Source organism: Mobula hypostoma, chromosome 19 (genome assembly GCF_963921235.1).
Source record: "Mobula hypostoma chromosome 19, sMobHyp1.1, whole genome shotgun sequence".
In the NCBI taxonomy this organism is placed as follows: domain Eukaryota; kingdom Metazoa; phylum Chordata; class Chondrichthyes; order Myliobatiformes; family Myliobatidae; genus Mobula; species Mobula hypostoma.
In genome coordinates this window covers 51,294,961-51,315,691 of record NC_086115.1, presented here as the reverse complement: position 1 = coordinate 51,315,691, position 20,731 = coordinate 51,294,961, and positions in this window count along the sequence as shown.

Below are 20,731 nucleotides of genomic sequence, written 5' to 3'. Positions count from 1 at the left end.
ATTTGTTTACCAGAAGGAGAAATTGATATTCATGCCATCAGGTTGGAGGATACCCAGATGGAATATAAGGTGTTGCTCCTCCACCCTGAGGGGTGGTTCCATCTTGGCACAAGAGGAGGCCCTTCCTATCTGGACCTCAGGACTACCCTGTGACAAGACCACTGGTTCTCAGACTTCGTAATTGTCCCATTATAAAGAAACCCACAGCACATCTGTTCAATATCATTTACATCTATCACTGACTGCTTATTCTGTGTTATCTGGTTTTTCTTTTCTTGATCGATTTGTCTTTCATGTTGGTTTAACGGGCCCACTTTGCAGTCTTCATTTTATTGTAAGAAAGATTTATTCTATCTCTACGGCTAAAAGTTTGGGAATATGGAATATAAATTGCCTGATTAGAATTGATAAATATAAAGCTGGGAGGTCTGTGTATCGTATGTATGTCAGCAATCAATTCCTTTCCTTTGTTTTAATTATTAATCTCATTTGATTGACAAATATCCCGTTCCAATGATACTATTTTGCATTTCGTTTCTCCAGTTAATTATGACTAAGAAACAATCACCTTTCATGAAATTCTAATTGGATGGCTACATAAATAGGTTCCTTTGCTCTAAGTGTTACAGTGCTTGTAACACTGATATTTTAAAATCACTGCTCTACCCCTGAGGATATTTACATTACAAACACTAGCATATGAACTACAGTTGCCTGGAAGTTTCAAAATTCATACAGATTCAAAGAATGTCTGTCCAGTGTCAGAGCATCCCAGTATCAGGAATAAGTTTAGAAGTTCAGAACAAAGCTGTCTTTATATTCTCGCTATCAATGAATGTTACACAATCCTAATTGAAAAGCTGCTAATGTACAATTTTTAACCTCGTGCATAGTCATTTTGTGATCTTTCTGCTATCTGTCACTGCCCTTAAAACATAAACCATTGAGGAGTACAGTACAGCACAGAAACAGGCCTTTAGGCCCACAATGTTGTGGCAAACCAATTCAATTAATAATCAAATGGACAAGTAAACTAATCTCCTTTGTCTACACAAAGTCCCTATGCTTCCATGTTTCTCACATTCATGTGCCTATCTAAACGTCTCTTAAAAGTCATTTATGCCACCACCCAAGATAGGCATTCCAGATGCTTGCCACTCTCTGTTTAGGAAAAAAGTTGCCCCTCAATCTCCTTTGAATTTACACTCTATCACCTCAAATAGATGCCCTCTAGTATTGGATATTTCAACGCTGGGAAAAGGATACTGTCTGTTGCTCTGTCTGTGGCTCTCATAACGTTATAAACCTCTGTCAGATCTCCCTTTAGCCTCTGCTACTCCGGGGAAAACAACCCAAGTTTGTCCAGCCTCTTGTTTTAGCACATGTCCTCCAATCTAGGCAGCATCCTGGTAAATCCTTTCAACCCCCTCTCCAAGCCTCGACATCCTTCCTATAATGAGGCGACCATAATTATACATTAAATTATGAGGACACGCAGTCCTCTTTTATTGTCATTTAGTAATGCATGCATTAAGAAATGATACAATGTTTTTCCAGAATGATATCACGGAAACACATGACAAACCGACTGAAAAACTGACAAAAACCACATAATTATAACATATAGTTACAACGGTGCAAAGCAATACCGTAATTTGATAAGAACAGACTATGGGCACGGTAAAAAGTCTCAAAGTCTCTTGAAAGTCCCATCATCTGAAGCAGACGGTGAACCTCCAGCGCCGCAAACTTTCCGATGCAGCATCCTGGAAGCATCTGATCACAGTCCGACTCCGAGTCCGTCAGAAAACTTCAAGCCTCGACCCAGCTCTCCGACACCGAGCACCGAGCACCGTCTCTGCCGAGCGCTTCGAACCCGGCCCCGGCAACAGGCAATAGGCAAAGCCGAGGATTTGGGGCCTTCCCCTCCGGAGATTCTCAATCGCATTATATGCAATACTCCAGATGTAGCCTAACTAGAGTTTTATAAAGCTGAAACATAACTTACTGAGTTTTGAACTCAATGCCTCAACTAATAAAGGCAAGCATAATATATGTTTTCTTAACCACCCTATCATCCTGTGTAGCCACTTGCAGGAGGTTATGAACTTGGACACCAAGACCCCTCTGCTCATCAACACTTTTAATGGTGTCTTTGCATTTGACTCACTTAGGACTCAAAAGTGGACTAATGATCTGTATGTTATGTTGACATCGTATTCTTATTTCTATTCTTTTGATAAATGTGCATGACGCACCCATTATATAATAAACAGATAGATTGCTGATGGTGGATGAAAGGTGACATGTGTGCTCGTCATCAAACCTGTATGATGCAGAGAAATGTCGATATGAGGATTTTATAGAATGTTAATATTTACATTCTGCAATAATTGTTTTTAAATTAGCAAATGTCTCCCAATTATTCTTAATTTGCATAAAAGAATCAAAGAATGCATATTTTTTATTTATTGCCGTGTTATATAAGGTACCAGTAAAATGCAAATTCATCAGATAAATAGTATTTTTCTTTTGAAAATCAAAGATCCCATAATGGCTGTGATCAGATGTATATTTAGAAAACTCTTAGAATGCTTTATCTAAAAGCAGTTGAAAGAATCCATGGCAGGCAAGGCTAACAATATACAGAAAAACTAGTGTCATAGATGTACAAGCAATGGACACCAGGGCAGAGAATTTCATCCATCCCCTGGTCTTTGTTTAAGGGGTAGATAACAATTGGAAATAGGTTTTTAAAAGATTAGCTTTATTTGTGAAATGCATCATTTTGCATGAAACCAAATCAGCACTTAGCAGCTTGAAAGCGTCACCATGCATCCAGCATCAGCATCAGCATAGCTTGTCCACAACCCACTAACCCTAACCATGTGTTATTTTGGAAATACAAGAGGAATCCTGATCACCTGGAGGAAACCATTGTGGTCATGGGGAGAACATGAGCGAGGAATTCGTGCTCATCTTTTGGATACAACGACACAACAAGTAAATATCCATCTGTTCAATTTCCTGGTAAGCTGAGGTTATTTAACATCTCCAAACTGGTTCCCTCTATGCCAATCAGAAAACTTCAACTGGACTTTGACAGCGATTCATTGTTCCAGAAAGAGTCCTCACCTACAGCCCCACCAGCCTCTGTGCCCAGCACATAATTCTCCGTAACTTCTGCCATCTCCAATGGGATCCCACCACCAAGCAGATCTACCTGACTCCCTTGTCCATTTGTCCCTCCCCATTGATCTCCCTCCTGACACTTTGCCTTGCAAGTGGAACAAGTGCTTTACCTCCTCCCTCACTATCATTCAGGGCCCCAAACAGTCCTTCCAGGTGAGGTGACACTTCACCTGTGTGTCTGTTGGAGTCATATACCGTGTCTGGTGCTCCTGGTGTGGCCTGCTGTATATTGGTGAGATCTGGTGTAGTTTGGGAGACTGCTTTGCCAAGCACCTATGCTTTGACTGCCAGAAAAAAGGGGGACCTCCCAGTGGCAACCATTTTAATTCTACTTTCCATTCCTATTTCGATATGTCAGTCCATGGCCTCCTCTACTGCCATGATGAGGCTACACTCAGGTTGGAGGAGCAACACGTTATTTTCCATCTGGGTAGCCTCCAACCTGAGTGTAGCACGAACATCAGTTTCTTGAACTTCAGATAAAGCACCCCCCATTCACCATTTCGCATTTCCATTTCCCTCTCTCACATTATCTCCTTACCTGCCTATCACCTCGCTCTGGTGCTCCTCCCCCTTCCCTTTCTTCCTTGGTCTTCTGTCCTCTCCTATCAGATTCCCCCTTCTCCAGCCCTGTATCTCTTTCACCAATCAACTTCCCAGCTCTTTACTTCACCCATTCCCCTCCCAGTTTCACCTATCATTTACTAACTTGTACTTCTTCCTCCCCTCCCCCCACCTTCTTGTCCTGACTTCTCATCAGTTTTTTCCAGTCCTGATTAAGGGTGTCAGCCTGAAATGTCAACTGTTTGCTCTTTTCCAAAGCGTGGCCAATGGATCTTTCTCAATGAGAAAACCACTGCTGCTCACAGTGTTGAATTTCCTGCCGCCTTTTACTGCCACCTCCAGCTATGTTTGCCTATTTGACTGAGGGATCTAATTTCCAATCTCCTGCTTTGCACAGGTGGTGTTGAAGTTATACATGACAATGGAAAATAAATTGGGGTAATGCTAATCAGTTCATTTAGGGCCTGCTGATTTGTGACCCCATTTTACACTGTATTTAAAATTTTAAGGAATCTGACTTTAAAAGTAAATCTAATACTATGTAAATTAAATCATTAAAATACACCAAAATGAAAGAAATACAATAATTAGCCCTTGGAAATGTGCCTGTGAACTTCTTGCTCATGGAACACCTGCTTCCTCCCTGATCATAGTAAATCATAGGTAATTTGGACACAGATCATTTATGGCTCCGATCTAGCTGAGGAATCTGCACAGTTTTAAAATATCAAACAACAGGAATTCTGCAGATGCTGGAAATTCAAGCAACACACATCAAAGTTGCTGGTGAACGCAGCAGGCCAGGCAGCATCTCTAGGAAGAGGTACAGTTGACGTTTCAGGCCGAGACCCTTTGTAAGGCCTGAAACGTCGGCTGTACCTCTTCCTAGAGATGCTGCCTGGCCTGCTGCGTTCACCAGCAACTTTGATGTGTGTTGCATCAGTTTAAAATATCTCCTGCCTTGATTATTGCTGAGAAAGAACACGAGAAAAAGTTTGATTCAAGCCAAGGCAAGAACCACCAAAAAGGTCTGTACTTAACAATTTCAGAGACAGCAAGAGGCTTGTATCTTGGGAATTCCTTGGATCACACAGTGCTGATATAAACGTACTGCACCAATCCAAAGCATATTCAACACCATATTGAAGTGAAGGCTGAGTTCTGAATTTCAGAGATAGGATCATTTGCACAGGAATGAAAGTTGGACATTTGATGCAAGGGCACGTCAAATCTAATTGCCTGGCCTGAGGCTAGTTCAACCCAAAGTGTGAGCCTTCTAAAGCTTGCACAGGAACATCTGCTGTGCTGAGGCTCTGCATGTTGCAACCAAGGCCCAAATGGTCAAAGCAAAACAAGGTATTTAGAAGTCTGACTTTTATTGCAACCAGTCTGGACTGAACGTAATCAATTCTTTTGTTCCTGTCAGCAGGTAATGCCAAGAACATCAAGGCAGTAGGACATGCACACAATATTTAACTGCATATGGAGACGATCAATAAGCAGCACTAACTGGGGACACAGGGGTACAGTGCCTTCAGTAGGTTGTTAAACACGAGACTTCCCTTGCACTCCTCAGCAGCGATCACTTTCCTCACTAGTGCAATCATGGAATAAATTCCTGTTTTTAAATGGTGCAAGACAGGGCTTAGCTCAGGAAGCATATTCAGCAGGATCTTACAATTCCCTCTGACTCTGAAAATACCACTGAACAGTTACTTATATCTTCCATTCACGAAGAAGTACAACTGAGTAGCTGAGAACTAGACACATAACAGGATACTGAGGAGGATCTGGAGAAGAAAATGTGGCATTGGCACCTCTTATAATGGAGGTGACAAAACCTGGCAGTACCACAAACAATTTGCAGGCTAGATTGTCCTGTCATATCGAAGATAATGCTGAAATCCTGCCAGTTGATTATTGAGATTCTATTTCAGCTTTCCAGATAACTTCAACCCATTGCAATTTTCCTGCTGTTGAAACAAGTCTACAGTGGATGTCATCTCCCTGGCCCTGCACTCATCTCTGGAGCATCTGGGCAATAAAAACGCCAATGTCAGACTACTACAATTCAGCAGATCAGGCAGCATCTATGAAAATAAATAAACAGTCAGAGTTTCAGGCCAAGATCCTTTACTCAGTCCTGGTGAAGGGTCTCATCCTGAAACGTCACTGTTTATTCCTTTACATAGATGCTGCTTCAACTGTTGAGTTCCTCCAGCGTTTTGTATATTTTGCTCTCAATTATCCAGCATCTGCAGAATCTCTTGTGTTAATATCAGACCATTGTTTATTAACTACAATGCTACCTTCCATACTATTATTCCATGCAAACTTACTACCTCACTTTGGACCCTGGGAGTTAATGTCTCCTTCTTCAGCAGGATCCTTGACTTTCTGACCAACAGATTGCAATCAGTAAGGACAGAGATCAACACCTCTGACACAATAATTCTCAACACTGGTGTTCCATAAGGATGCATATTCAGCACCCTACTGTCCTCCTTTGACTGTGTGGCCAAATTCTTCTCTAACTCCGTCTACAAGTTTGCAGTTGATACCACTGTAGTGGGCTACATCTCAAATAACCATGAGTTAGAGTACAGTCAGGATGTAGAGAGCTTATTGATATGGGATATGGACAACACCCTTTCCCTCAATGTCAATAAAACAAAAAGGCTGGTTATTGACTTCAGAAGGGGTGGGGGCAGTGCACAATTTCCATTGACATCAATGGTGCTGAGGTTGAGAGTGTTGAGACCTTCACACTCCTAGATGTAAATGTCACCAATAAAATGGCCTGATCCAACCACGTTGATGTCACGGCCAAGGAAGCTCACCATCACCTCTACCTCCTCAGGAGGCTAAAGAAATTCAGAATGTCACATCAATTCTTCCAAATTTTTATCAATGCACCATAGAAAACATTCTACCTGGATGCATAAAGGCTTGGTATGGCAACTGCTCTACACGAGACCGCCAAGAACCCACAGAAAGCTGTGGACATAGCTCAGCACATCACAAGAACCATCCTCCCTCTATGGACTCTATCTATATTTTTCGCTGCCTCAGTCAGCATAATCAAAGATCCCACCCACCCCGGATGTTCTCTCTTCTCCCCTCTCCCAAGGAACTGAAGATATCAGAGCCTGAAAGCACATACCACTGGGCTCAAGGACTGCTTCTATCTTACTGTTATCAAATTCTCCGATGGACCTGTTGTATGATAAAATGGACTATTGGCCTTATGATCTACCTCTTTATGATCTTGCACTTTATCATCTACCTGCACTACATTTTTTCAGTTGCTTTTATGCTTTATTTTGCATTGTTATTGTTTTACCCTATTCTTGCTCAATGCACCGTGTAATGATTTGCCATATTTGCAGGTGACACCATTGTTGTTGGCCAAATCAAAATGGTGATGAATCAGCATATAGGAGGGAGAGTGAAATTCTGGCTGAGTGATGCCATAACAATAACCTCTTACTCAATGTCAGCAAGACCAAAGAGCTAATTACTGACTACAGGAGAAGGAAACTCAAGGTCCATGAGCCCATCCTCATTATAGGATCAGGGGTACAGAGAGTCAAAAACTTTAAATTCCTCTGTGTTATTATTTCAGAGGACATGTCCTGGGCCCAGCATGTTAGTGTGATTACGAAGAAAGTACAATATCTCTACTTCCTTCGGAGTTTGCAAAGATTTGACATGGCATTTAAAACTTTGACAAACTTCTATAGATCAGTGGTGGAGAGTATATTAACTGGTTGCACCGTAGTCTTTTATGGAAGCAGCAATGCCCTTGAATGGAAAATCCTACTTAACTTAGTGGTACAGGCCAGCCCAACATGAGTAAAGCCCTCCCTACCCTTGAGCACATCTACATGAAACACTGTCGCAGGAAAATAGCATCCATCATCAGGGACCTCCACCACCCAGGACATGCTTTCTTCTCACTGCTGCCATCAGAAAGAAGGTACAAGATCTTCGGGACTCTCACCACTAGATTCAGGAACAACTATTACCCCTCGACCTCTTGAACCTCTTTGGTTCTTCAACCAAAGGAGATAACTTCATTCAACTTCACTTGCCCCATCATTGAAATGTTCCCACAAACTATGGACTTAATTTCAAGGACTTATCACTTAATGATCTCAATATTTATTGTTTGTTTGTTTGTTTGTTTATTTATTTATTTATTTTGCACAGTTTGTTGCCTTTTGCACATCAGTTGAATGCCCAGGTTGGTGCGGTCTTTCATTGATTCTGTTATGGTTATTATTTTATGATGGAGTAGAACTGCATGAAAATAAATCTCAAGGTTGTATATAGTGGCATAGTATATGTACTTTGATAATAAATTTACTTTGAAATTTAAACTTTGTACAATGAAAGGTATGCTTTTCACTGTCCTTAGTATATGTGACAATTATAAACTAACACCAATATTTTGCCTTTCTATGTGTCTGCTATCCTGTATTTCATCATAATAATTTTGTAATAGAATAGACTATGATAACTTTTATCTGGGTTGTTTATATGATCAACCGATAAATATTTCCAGACAATGTCAAAAGTAGAACACAAGACGGCTGACGTGAAAACCTAAAAGGGTTTGAGCACCTTAGAAGGGAGATACCAAACCATGCAAATAAAGATTGATTCTGAGCAGTTGTCCTTGATGTTTAAGGATATCAGCAGTTGAAATTTGAGGACAACATAATAAACTGTCTGAGAAATGACAGTAGTGCAGGCTCCCTCCAGAAAGTTCACAGCTTTCACAAAAAAAATTGGAATTGGGAAGATTGACAGGGTTCTTCAATACTTACCATTTTATTGGTAAAGAAACCTTAATTGAAAAGAGATATTTAAATTTTTTCACCATGACTAACATTAATAACAATTAAGTGGACAGGCCAGTTGCACAGCAATAGAGGGCAGCACTCTGCCCTATAGATCTGGAGCTTCTAATCAGTAACCAAGATCAGAACACCAATCCCAATTGACTGGCAGTAGTGTGTCCCAATTATCCAGATTTACTATTGTTGTTGGCAGGCTTATGACTATACCAAAGAGCGCTAGTTTGTGATAATCAAACCAGAACAGAAGCATATTCAGCTGTCAAATATCCTACAGGTATCAGCCTGTCTGGATTCAGAGAACAGCAAGTCCCCTTGGAAAAATGCTGGAAAATTGCCAGCACCATTTTTTCTGCAAGAATTACTGTCTTCTAAACTGCATGGAATGAAGAAGAAATATGTGGGGGGAGAGTATATATTGTATAGAAGCAAATGACAGGATAAGCTCAATGCATCTTTCTATAGAACTTTGCAAACATCTTAGACAGACAGACAGACAGACAGACAGACAGACAGACACACACACACACACACACACACACACAGCTAGAGTGCATTAGACTTTTCCACGGTACTGCATTTGTCAATGTGGAGTGGAGAGTGAATCTTCTGGCAGCAAAGGATTCTGGGAATGGTGAGGATAGTTTGCCATTTTTTAATACCTTCTTTAACCATTTCCATGATACTTCAGCTAATTAGGCCAAAATGTACTGGTCCAAATATGATCCAATTAACCGGAATCCACTGTATTTCTCTGATATTTGTCTTTAATCTTTCTTTCCTGCATAGAAACACAGTACTAGATTACGTGGAGCCGAATGTTCAGACAATGGCATGTGAGCTAGAAGTCACCTCAGATAATGTTTTTATTAGCAATTACAGGTATGTATCTCTCCTTATATTTTTATACAGTATAGCTTTTTGAAGCTTACATCAGAAGATAACTGATAGCTCAATTCCAAATCTAAAAGGCAGAGGAAAAAATAAACTGTATTTGAAGACTAGAACACAGAGAAGGGATAATTGAGCAAGTTCAGTCAAATTTAAAATAACCCACTATTAAAAGTAATTTGTGTCACAGTATAAGAATTAGATTATTTCACAAAGCCTTCCTAATTGAGATGCAAAATACAAGCATGCACAGATTAGGTTAATAAATAGAATTTTGCAAAGGAAAAATAAAATAGAATTCTCATAATTAGTCATTCTTGGAAATTATAGTCTCTAATAAATGAAGACCGTAATCTGTTGTGTGTGACTATCAGCTTCCTGATTATCCAGATGGATATTACTTGCAACTACAAACATGAGAAAATCTGCATGTGCTGGAAATCCAAAGCAACATACACAACTGCTGCAGGAACTCAGCAGGCCAGGCAGCATCTATGGAAAAGAGGAAACAGTCAACATTTCAGGCTGAGATGTTGACTGCTTACTATTTGCCACAGGTGCTGCCTGACCTGCTGAGTCCCTCCAGCATTTTGTATGCATTGCATTGCTTGCAACTATTTGTGCAATACATACCAGTTTACATGAATGATAGCAGAATCTAAAATACCAAACCCCAATTTGAATGCTACATGAGTGACAAATCACCCATCATTTCAAAGTGTGTTCCATTCATCTGAAATGCATTTGCTCTTATTTAGGTATGAATAACTATTCACACTACTCTGGTTTACTTTCAGCTTTTTACAACATGGTGGAATGTCCATTATGTTCAAACTTGCAGATTAAGGCTCCTCTAAAATAAACTTACTTTGTATTAAATACATGCTACCTTCATGAAACTGAGGCACTTCAGGGCTGCATAAGAATCTCATGGCCTAACTTATTTATTAAGTCTAATAATCGGACCAATTTATTTAGTTATTGAGCTACAGTGCGGAATAGGCCCGTCTGGCCTTATGAGCCACACCCCATAGTAACCGATTTAATCCTAGCCTAATCACAGGACAATTTACAGTGACCAATTAACCTACTAACTGGTACATCTTTGGACTGTGGGAGGAAACCAGACCGTCAGGAGAAAATCCAAGCATTCCATGAGGTGGACGGACAGACTCCTTACAGATGACATTGGACTTGAACTCCAAACTCCGACACCCCCGAGCTGGTATTTAGGTAGTCCCATGTCTCTGCACTGTCTCTGTAACCTTGCAATTTTTTTTGCTTTCAAGTATTTCAAGTAGAATGTATTAAAATAAATACACACTATTAACTAGAATTTTTTTTTGACAGAGACTGTAGTTTAAATGTCAATTTACATAGCTTAATAGTATTGTAAATCCCTTTATTAGAAGACTAAAGGAAGACAATTGCATTGCAAAGTTGTTGTCAGTTTGTTTTATGGACATCAGATTTCATGGAACTGAAATGTAGCTTGTCATCAGCTCTTCACATATTTATTACATTAGAATAAATCTTTAGGATGCAGAACAGAGACATCTCCAAGTATTGGACAGGTGACATTCACACAGTGAGTGTTTCGCATCTGAAATGCGTTGCTTGAAGGTGGTGAAGATGGGTACTTTTAGATGGGTACTTTCATAAGGGAATTTTATCAATCCTTAAAAACAAAAAGAATTGCATGATTATAAGCAAAGTGCAGGGAACTGGGACTAGCTACATTATTTCTGCAGAAGGGATTCAAAGGATCTCCTGTGCCATTCTCATTCTTTAGTAGTTGGGGAATTCCACCAGGTACTGAACAAAACTATGAGATCTTAGAGCAGCCATTAGCCATCTTTCCCTAAGCCAGGCTATCATTTCTGGACGTGGTCAGGTTCTGCCATGCTGCTTCCTGGCCTTTTCTAACTACCAGCTGTTCCCCAAACCTCAAAGAGCCTCGATTCCATCAGCTAGACACAGCACATAGTCAGACCAAGGTTTCTAAAGCAATTCTGCATACACCCAACAAAAGCCATATTACACTTGACCTAATAATTGCACTTTAGAGCAGAGATGATGTGCTTATTATTCTCTCCTGATATTAGAGGTGAAGACTTCATAGTTGATAGCTTCCTTTTCTTATCGGGAGCCTTTTAGGGATTAAAGGTGATTTCCATTCACTCTGGTTTTGTTGTTTCTGAGGTGGCTGATGTGCCAAATGTGGGAAGCAAACATTTTGCAATGTCAAGCTGGACGCAGCTGATGGAGTAGGTGCTGGGTGTTCAGTTTGGAAGATGATGTGTGTAACTTCAGAACATTAAACTAATTCAAAGGAAGACATGGGAGAACTGGGAATGCAGGTCTAGCTTCAAGTTTTACTTTAAGCAAGGCGAACATGTATCATGTGGTAGCATAATGACATACGCAATTCAGGTATTTATGCATATAACGTGTAATGAACAAACAATATATAATGAAACAATATATATAGAAGCAACACACACAAAATGCTGGAGGAACTCAGCAAGTCAGGCAGTCGACATTTCGGGCCAAGACCTTTTGGCAGGACTAGGCAAAAATAGATGAGGAGTAGGTTTAAAAGGTGGAGGGGGAGGGGAGCGGGTAACACAAGGTGATAGGTGAAACCGGGAGGGGGAGCGATGAAGTAAATAGCTGGGAAGTTGATTGGTGAAAGAGATACAGGGCTGGAGAAGGGGGAGTCTGATAGGCGGGGACAGAAGGCCACGGAAGAAAGAAAAGGGGGGAGGAGCACCAGACAGAGGCAATGGGCAGGTAAGGAGATAAGGTGAGAGAACGAAAAGGGGATGGGGACTGGGGAGGAGAGCGGGGGGGGGCATTATTGGAAGTTTGAGAAATAGTCTGGTTGGAAACAGGTTGGAGGCTACCCAGACGGAATATAAGGTGTTGTTCCTCCAACCTGAGTGTGGCCTCATTGCGACAGTAGAAGTGACCATGAATTGACATATCAGAATGGGAAGGAGAAGTGGAATTAAAATTCCACTTGGATATTCTGGTGGATGTAACGCTGGTGCTTGGTGAAATGGTCTCCCAATCTACACTGGGTCTCACTGATACAAAGACTCACTCCAATCTACGTCCAGTCTCACCAAAATACAGGAGGACACACTCAATCTACATCGGGTTTCACCGAGTCTGTTGCGGTCATATACTGTACCCAGTGCTCCTGGTGTGGTCTCCTGTACATCGGTGTGTCACGATATACAATTCTGAAATTATTCACAATCAACATCAGGTTTATTATCATTGATACATTTTTATTTAGAGATACTGTACACCATGGAAAAGGCCCTTCTAGCAACCCACCTATTTATTTATTGAGATACAGGCTTGTCACATACCCTTGTGACAGGTTAAAGATCTAGCAGAAATGGAAAACACTTTGGAGTCCGGTATTGCTATTAACTAATGGTATTTATTTGTAAGTACCCAATACAGAAATATAAATGCAGATATATCAAACAGGTTAGCAATGATTACATATAAGTAAGTGTGGAAATATATGAAAACCAAACTTCTTCAAGTCTAGGGGTAAATAGATAGTCTTACGATGATGAGTAAAATTCAGTTCAGTTCGTGGTATTGAGTTGAGTAGTGATGGAGAGAGAGATTGAGAGATTTGAGTCTTCAGGTGAGCTGACGCTGTCGATCTTCCTGTTGTCCTCCGAAATCCTTTAGAAGTCACTGACTGTGACCCCAACAAAGGGGACCGTTCTTCTGTGGTGGAATTATCAACCCAGGCGAGGGTCGGGCACATGAATATCACCCCACCGGTCACTCCCTTTTCACACTGCGAGAGCCACTGATTAATCTGCCTGTTTGATCCTCCAAAACCCACCTTTTCTGTGGGCACAACAAAGCCCATTCAGTGTCCAAAACCATGTGTCTGCCAGGCTATCAGCTGACCTTCTGTTTATCTCACCGTACTGAACACCAGCTGTCCATCAAGCAGCTCCTCCCCTCTCTCTCTGTAAGAACACAGAAGCTGCCAGTGTCCTTGCAAAGTGTAAACAAGCTGCAGAAAAACCATAACACCATCTCAAAGCAATCTTTGCCTCTCTCTCTCTTAATAACAAGGTGTCTGTGTTAAATAACTCTCTTTCTCTCTTTTTATGCCATCATTGACTTCTCAAACTTCTGCTAATGCCCCACCTCCCCCTTGTACCCTATCCATTATTTATTTATTTAAATACACACATTCTTTTTCTCCTTTTTCTCCCTCTGTCCTTCTCACTATACCCCTTTCCCATCCTCTGGGCTTCCCCTCCTCCCACTTTTCTTTCTCCCTAGGCCTCCTGTCCCATGATCCTCTCATATCTCTTTTGCCAATCAACTGTCCAGCTCTTGGCTCCATTGCTCCCCCTCCTGTCTTCTCCTATCATTTCAGATCTCCCCCTCCCCCTCCCACTTTCAAATCTCTTACTATCTCTTCTTTCAATTAGTCCTGATGAAGGGTCTCGGCCTGAAACGTCGACTGTACCTCTTCCTAGAGATGCTGCCTGGCCTGCTGCATTCACCAGCAACTTTTGTGTGTGTTGCTTGAAATTCCAGCATCTGCAGATTTCCTCGTGTTGTGCAAACAATGATGGCTAGCTCTTCACATGCGAAGATCAGGAGGAAAGAAGAGTTCCCAGGAGCGATGGCACAATTGTTGGCCAATTTAGGATCTGCAGACTCTGGAGCAGTGGGGCAGGAGAACATCTGGGATGTGGGTGCATGGGTAGTAGGATCCTTCCTGCTTCTCTTCTTCTCTTCAGCAATCACTCTTCTGGATTCCTCAAAATTCTCGGCAGCTCTGTGGGTCAGCGATCTCCAGTGGTCTTCATCACAAGCCAGCTGCTGCCACTTGTTGCCCTCGATATTTCCCTGAGAAAGGTGCTGCTTAAGTCAGCCTTTGTATCTCTTGCCCTGAGAAAGAACTCTGTAAAGTACTGCTTTCAGTAACCTGGAGTTGTCCATGCGAGACACATGGTGTGACCAGCGGAGCTGCTTGAGCAGCAAAGTGTCTTCAATACTTGGAAGTTGAGCCTTCTCCAGGACCTCGCTGTTGGAGACACGATCCTGCCGGCTGATACCCATGATGGCGCAGAGACAGTGCTGATGGATGCTCTCGAGCAAACGGATATGATTACAATACAAGGCCCAGGCTTTGGAGCCAAATAGCAGTGTTGTGATGATAGCAGCCCTGTGCTGCTGGATTTTTGTGGACAGACGCAGCTGATGGTCCTTTCACACACATTTCTGGAGGTGCTGAAAGGCGAGTCAATTGTCAACGTCCCTCACTACCATAGTGTCATTGGAGATGACACTGCCCATGTAGGTGAACTGCTCAACCGTGGTGAGAGATTGGTCGTCAATGGTGATCCGAGGTGGGCTGTAAACACCTTGAGGGGGCTTCTGATGGAGGATCACTGTTTTCTTCAGACTGACCATTAACCTGAAAGGCCTTGCAGCCTTGGCGAACTGAGTAACTGCAGCCTGTAGCGTGTCCTCTGTGTGCGTGAGAAGAGCACAGTCATCTGCATATAGAAGCTCTTGCATGGTTTTTGTTTGGGCGAGAAAGTGGCAGAGGTTGAAGATATTTCCATCAGTGCGGAACCAAACGTAGATGCTCCCCGAGGTGGTATCTTTCGCTTCCTGTAGCATCATGCTGAAAAAGGTGGCAAAGAGCATTGGTACCAAAGCACAGTCTTGTTTCATGCCGGTCCTGATGAGGAATGGGTCTGACAGGTCACCGTTGTGTTTAACCTGACCACTTTGGCTTTTATGGAGCTGCTGAAGGATGATGAAGGATTTCGGGGGACAGCCGAGCTTAGACAGAATCTTCCAGAGACTATCGTGGCTGACCATCAAAGGCTTTGGTCAGGTCAATGAACACTGCATACAATCCCATGTTCTGTTCACGACACTTCTCCTGTATCTGGCACAGGACAAAGACGTGCCCCTGTTCACTCCGAATCTGCACTGACTCTCCGTGAGGTTGCCTTTGGCAATGGTAGGAATGATTCTGCCCCAAGAGAATTCTGGCAAGGATCTTCCCAGTGGTGGACAGCAGGGTAATGCCTCTGTAGTCTGAGCAATCCAATTTCTCCCTTTTGTTCTTGTACAGGGGGACAATTACAGTGTTCCGTAGGCTATTTAGGACTGAACCTTCTCCTAACAGAGTGTGAACAGGTTTGTGAGTTTGCTCAGGAGAATGTCTCCACCCATTTTGTACACTTTCGCTGGAATCCCATCAATGCCTGGGGCTTTATGGTATTTCAGCTTTGAAATAACAGCTTTGAGCTCAACCAAGCGGGCCATCAAGCTGGGGGATCATTTCAATGGATGCTTCTTGTACTTGACGATTATCCTGAAAAGACTCCTGTAGTGTTCTGTCCATCGCCTCATGATGGCTTCCTTGTCTGCCAGCAGGCTGGAGCTGTTGGATGAGCATAGAGAGGCTTGAGTCTGAGGAGCCGGACCATACACTATGTGCAGTGATTCGTAGAAGGATCGAACGTTGCCAGTGTCTGCATAGTACCATGTTGGTTCTGAAAGGGCAGTCCACCAATCTGCCTCAGTTTGACTTGGAGGGTGCTGCGTGCAGCACTGTATTCTGCCTTAGACGATTGGTCGTCGGGTCTAGACAGCACCACTTGATGGGAAGAGTGTTTCTTCTGGAGCAGGTTCTGGATTTCAACATTGTTTTCATCAAACAAGTCCTTGTTTCTTCTTGAGGAGTACCCAACTACCTCGACAGCCGCATCTTGGATGGCAATATGCGGGTGTTCCCATTTCTTTCCTGTGATGGAGTGTGTGCTTGGGGTGCCTTTGCTGTCCAGTTTCTCCTTTAGCTTGATCTGGAATACATCTTGGAGACCAAAGGGTCCACCTGGAGTCTCTTTGACTGTGGTTCCCTTTTCCCTATTGCTGGGTTGATAGCCAGTCTGACTTTTGCCCTGATCAGTCTGTAATCCCCATAACAGTCTGCACTCAGCATGTCCCTGGTGTGTAGACGTATCCTTCTGGTGCAATAGGTGGTAGTCCAGGATCAGTCAGTGTTTGGATCGTGGATGTCTCCAGGTCATCTTGAACCTGGCTTTCTATTGAAACAGTGTATTTGTTATAACCAGGCCTAATTCTGTGCAAAGCTCCAGGAGCATCCTCCCATTGCCACTGCAGATTCCAACACCATGATTGCCTAAGATGTCCAGCCATACCTCGACATCTCTACCCACTCTGGCACTGAAGTCTCCTAGGATGATGATCTTGTCTGCCTTATATGTTTCTAATAGGAGGGACTTCAGCTCCCCATAGAACATCTCTTAGACAGCAAGGTCTACTTGTAGTGTGGGGGTGTGGACGCTTACAAGGGTGACAAATTGGTTGTCTTGCAGTGAGAGTTGCAAAGAGATAAGTCGATCTGAGTGTCTGACCAGTAGGCTCTGAAGCTTATTGACACTGGTGTTTTTGATCACAAAGCCCACCCCTGAGCATCTGTTCTCGTTGCTTCTATGCCCGATCAGAAGAGAGTGTAGCCTGCAGCATACTCTATCAAAGATCCTTGATCTGCAAAACATACCTTGCTTATAGCAGCGATGTCAATGTCCAGCCAAGCTAGTTCTCGTGCCACGTGTGCTCAGTGTCTCTGGGGTTGGTCACCTTCTGTAGAGTCCTGCATTGTGCATACATTCTAGCATGCGATTTTGAGATGTGTTCACCAGATTGATTCCTGGGATGGCAGGTCTTTCATATGAAGAAAGACTGGATGAACTGGGCTTGTACTCGTTGGAATTTAGAAGATTGAGGGGGGATCTGATTGAAACATATAAGATTCTAAAGGGATTGGACAGGCTAGATGCGGGAAGATTGTTCCCGATGTTGGGGAGGTCCAGAACGAGGGGTCACAGTTTGAGGATAGAGGGGAAGCCTTTTAGGACCGAGATTAGGAAAAACTTCTTCACACAGAGGGTGGTGAATCTGTGGAATTCTCTGCCACAGCAAACTGTTGAGGCCAGTTCATTGGCTATGTTTAAGAGGGAGTTAGATATGGACCTTGTGGCTACAGGGGTCAGGGGGTATGGAGGGAAGGCTGGGTTCTGAGTTGGATGATCAGCCATGATCATAATAAATGGCGGTGCAGGCTCGAAGGGCCGAATGGCCTACTCCTGCACCTATTTTCTATGTTTCTATGTTTCTATGTTCACTTCTTTGAATTATTTTCCTTTTTCTTACCCCTTGAATGAGATGCCCATTGGTCGCAGCAAATCAACCAGGTGGTGGTGGGGCAAGTTTTTTTTTTGGACCACATTTTCTAGGTCTGTCTTCATCCAGAGCAAGCAGTGCTATCCTTGGTCAGTCAGAGGGCTGGTGAATGCTGTTGTTGCCTCAGATCAATAGACAGACGACGAATGGATCTGAGCTGCCTACATGCAGAGTTGAGACTGCGATTTCCAGTGTCATCTAACACCCATCTTTTTGCCCCCTTTCCATCGCCGTAGGAATTTTCTTCTTGCTTGCGCTGCGTAGGTTTATAATGAGGACTGGTGCATGCAGACTAATTCCACTCTTTAGGCTGGAGGACATTCCGCAATGCCACAGTGAGCTGCAGCAACCTCAAGGCTGTAGGTTGGTTATCGGAGTTTTCCTTCTCCTAGACAGACTGCCTGGCAAGGCTAGCAAGTCCCACCTACCTGGATTAGAACTGGCATTGTCCTTCTCCTGAGCTGACCGCCAATCAAGGCTGATGAGGCCAGCCTGCCTGCCCAGTTATACCGCTGGACACTTGGTCGCGCCATGACATAATAAGAGTATGGATGCTCCGTGAAGGCGTTGCTATGGGCACAGTAGTGTAGGAAGGTGTATGGGGTGTCAGGGAGGGATAGCACCTCTGGTGGGGGAACATATCGCGTCCTTTTCAAGGCAGTTAGTCCACCTTTGGTCCCCACCTGGGACTCAGCTCTCACCTGTGGCTCCCCGTAGCTGTTTGCATGTGACAGCGGCCGCACCGCAGGCAACGGCTTCGACAAGCCGGCTAAACCAGGTGAAGGTAGCCGACGGGTTTCAAACCCTCGGTGAGATAGGGAGTTGCCTATCCCAGCATGTGAAGACAGACTCCAGCGGATTGAGCGGATGAGACCAATGGAAGGTCCAACGGTCAGGAAGGCGGTCTCTGCAAGTGTCGTGGAACGTGTAGAGCACGACAAGACACAGAAGATGTCCTGGTCATCCACTGTGCCCAGTCCCATCTTCAGCCGTCTCGACTCTGTCTTGCCACTGGATCCAGATGGGAATTGGGAAGAGAAAGTGAGGCTGACGCTGTGCAACTCTCCCTCACTTAAATCCAAATCAAGCGCTAGTCTCGACACCATCATAATGGTATCGATGTCGACGAAGGACGAACAACAACAGTGTAGGAAGGGCCATATGAGAGTGACCTCCTGCATGGCAAGCCAAACAGTGGTCCCGCGGCGGTCACTACACCTGGAAAGGACAGGCTGTGGGAGACGCTTCACCTTCCTTGAGTGAGTAGGACGTCCAGCCGAGGACTTACCCATCCCCCCAAAAAGAGTAAGCAAACAGCACTTAGAATGAAAGGGAGTCCACAGACACGAAGCCCAGAGCAGTCAAAGGCAACAGCGTCGGCCTCAGTTCATTGCAGAGTGGACTAATTAACATGGAGCCCCGAGCAGCCGGAGGCCGCAGCTGCAGCCGCAGTGCAGTGCAGAACCAAGTGAGCATCACAGAGCAGCGAGCAGAACCGGCCCGGCCCGCTGTCATGTGGCTACTGGTTTTGATGGGATTTAGTGGTTAAGTTGCTGCATTTTTGAGCTCAGAAAACTAGCTTGAATCTCACCAGTCTAACGTGTGGGTGCCTCAGGAAGGCCATAGTTGTATATTTGATAATGAAATTGAGGGTACGATAGTTGTTACCAAAAGGATGCCACAGAAGCCATTCTCACTTCTTGCCTCTGCCTATATTTTAATGGCTGCATTGTTTCAGAGCTAAGGTAACTTTCCAAATATGTCAAGTCCAGGGAACTTAAATTCAAGTACTTAAATATATCTGGGATCAAGTTGCTAGAATCAATAACCATAAGACCATAGGATACAGGAGCAGAATTAAGTCATCTGGCCCATCGAGTCAGCTCCGTGATTTCATCATGGCTGGTCCATTTTTCATCGCAGTCCCAAACTCCTGTCTTCCCCTCATATCTCTTCATACCCTGACTAATCAAGAATTTATCAGCCTCTGCCTTAAGTATATTCAGTGACTTGGCCTCCACAGTTGCCTGTGGCAACAAATTCCACAGATTCACCACTCTCTGGCTAACAAAATTCCTCTTCACCTCTGTTGTAAAGAATGACCCTCTATTCTGAGGCCGTGTCTTCTGGTCTTAGATTCCCCCAATATAGGAAACATCATCTCCACATCGACTCTGTTGAGGCCTTTCAACATTTGATGGGTTTCAATGAGCTCACCCCTCATTCTTCTGAATTCCAGTGTATAGAGGCCCAGAGCCATCAAACGCTTGTCATCTGACAAGCCTTTCAATTCCTTCATAATTTTTGTGAACTTCCGTTGAAGGCTATCTCATGTCAGCACATCCTTTCTTAGATAAGGGTCATAAAACTGCTCACAATACTCCAAGTGAGGCCTCACCAGTGCTTAATAGAACCTCAATGGCCATGAGAGCAGCAGATGATAAATAGTCAACAATAATCTGGTTAACCTGCAAACTTCAGAGGAGGAAATCTGCCAAGCAAGCCCCCAGTCTGGGATATATATGACTCCAAAATCACCAGTACGGTCCACCCTTCACTGCTTCCAGGTTAGAATGGACAATAAAAACCAGCTTTGCCAATAACGACCACAATCCATGGCAAATACAAAAAAAAATGCCGTTTTAAGAAGCAAATCTGCAGCTAAATATAAGAACGGAACAGGAAGATACAGAAAAGGAGAAAAAGCGTCAGCTTTTGTGATAACAATGAAATTAATCTTTTAATGACATCTTGTGCATGCACACGTATTTTCTCACAGTATAAAATATTTTGGATTTTTCTCTGTACAAAGCCATCTGCTGTGAGCAGTATTCTCCCTGCTGCGTCTGTCTGATGTAATCAATATCCTCCCACGCGCTCCATTCTTGTCCGTCTTTACTCTGAGATTGTCGCAGTTGTTTAAGGTTGTTAATTTC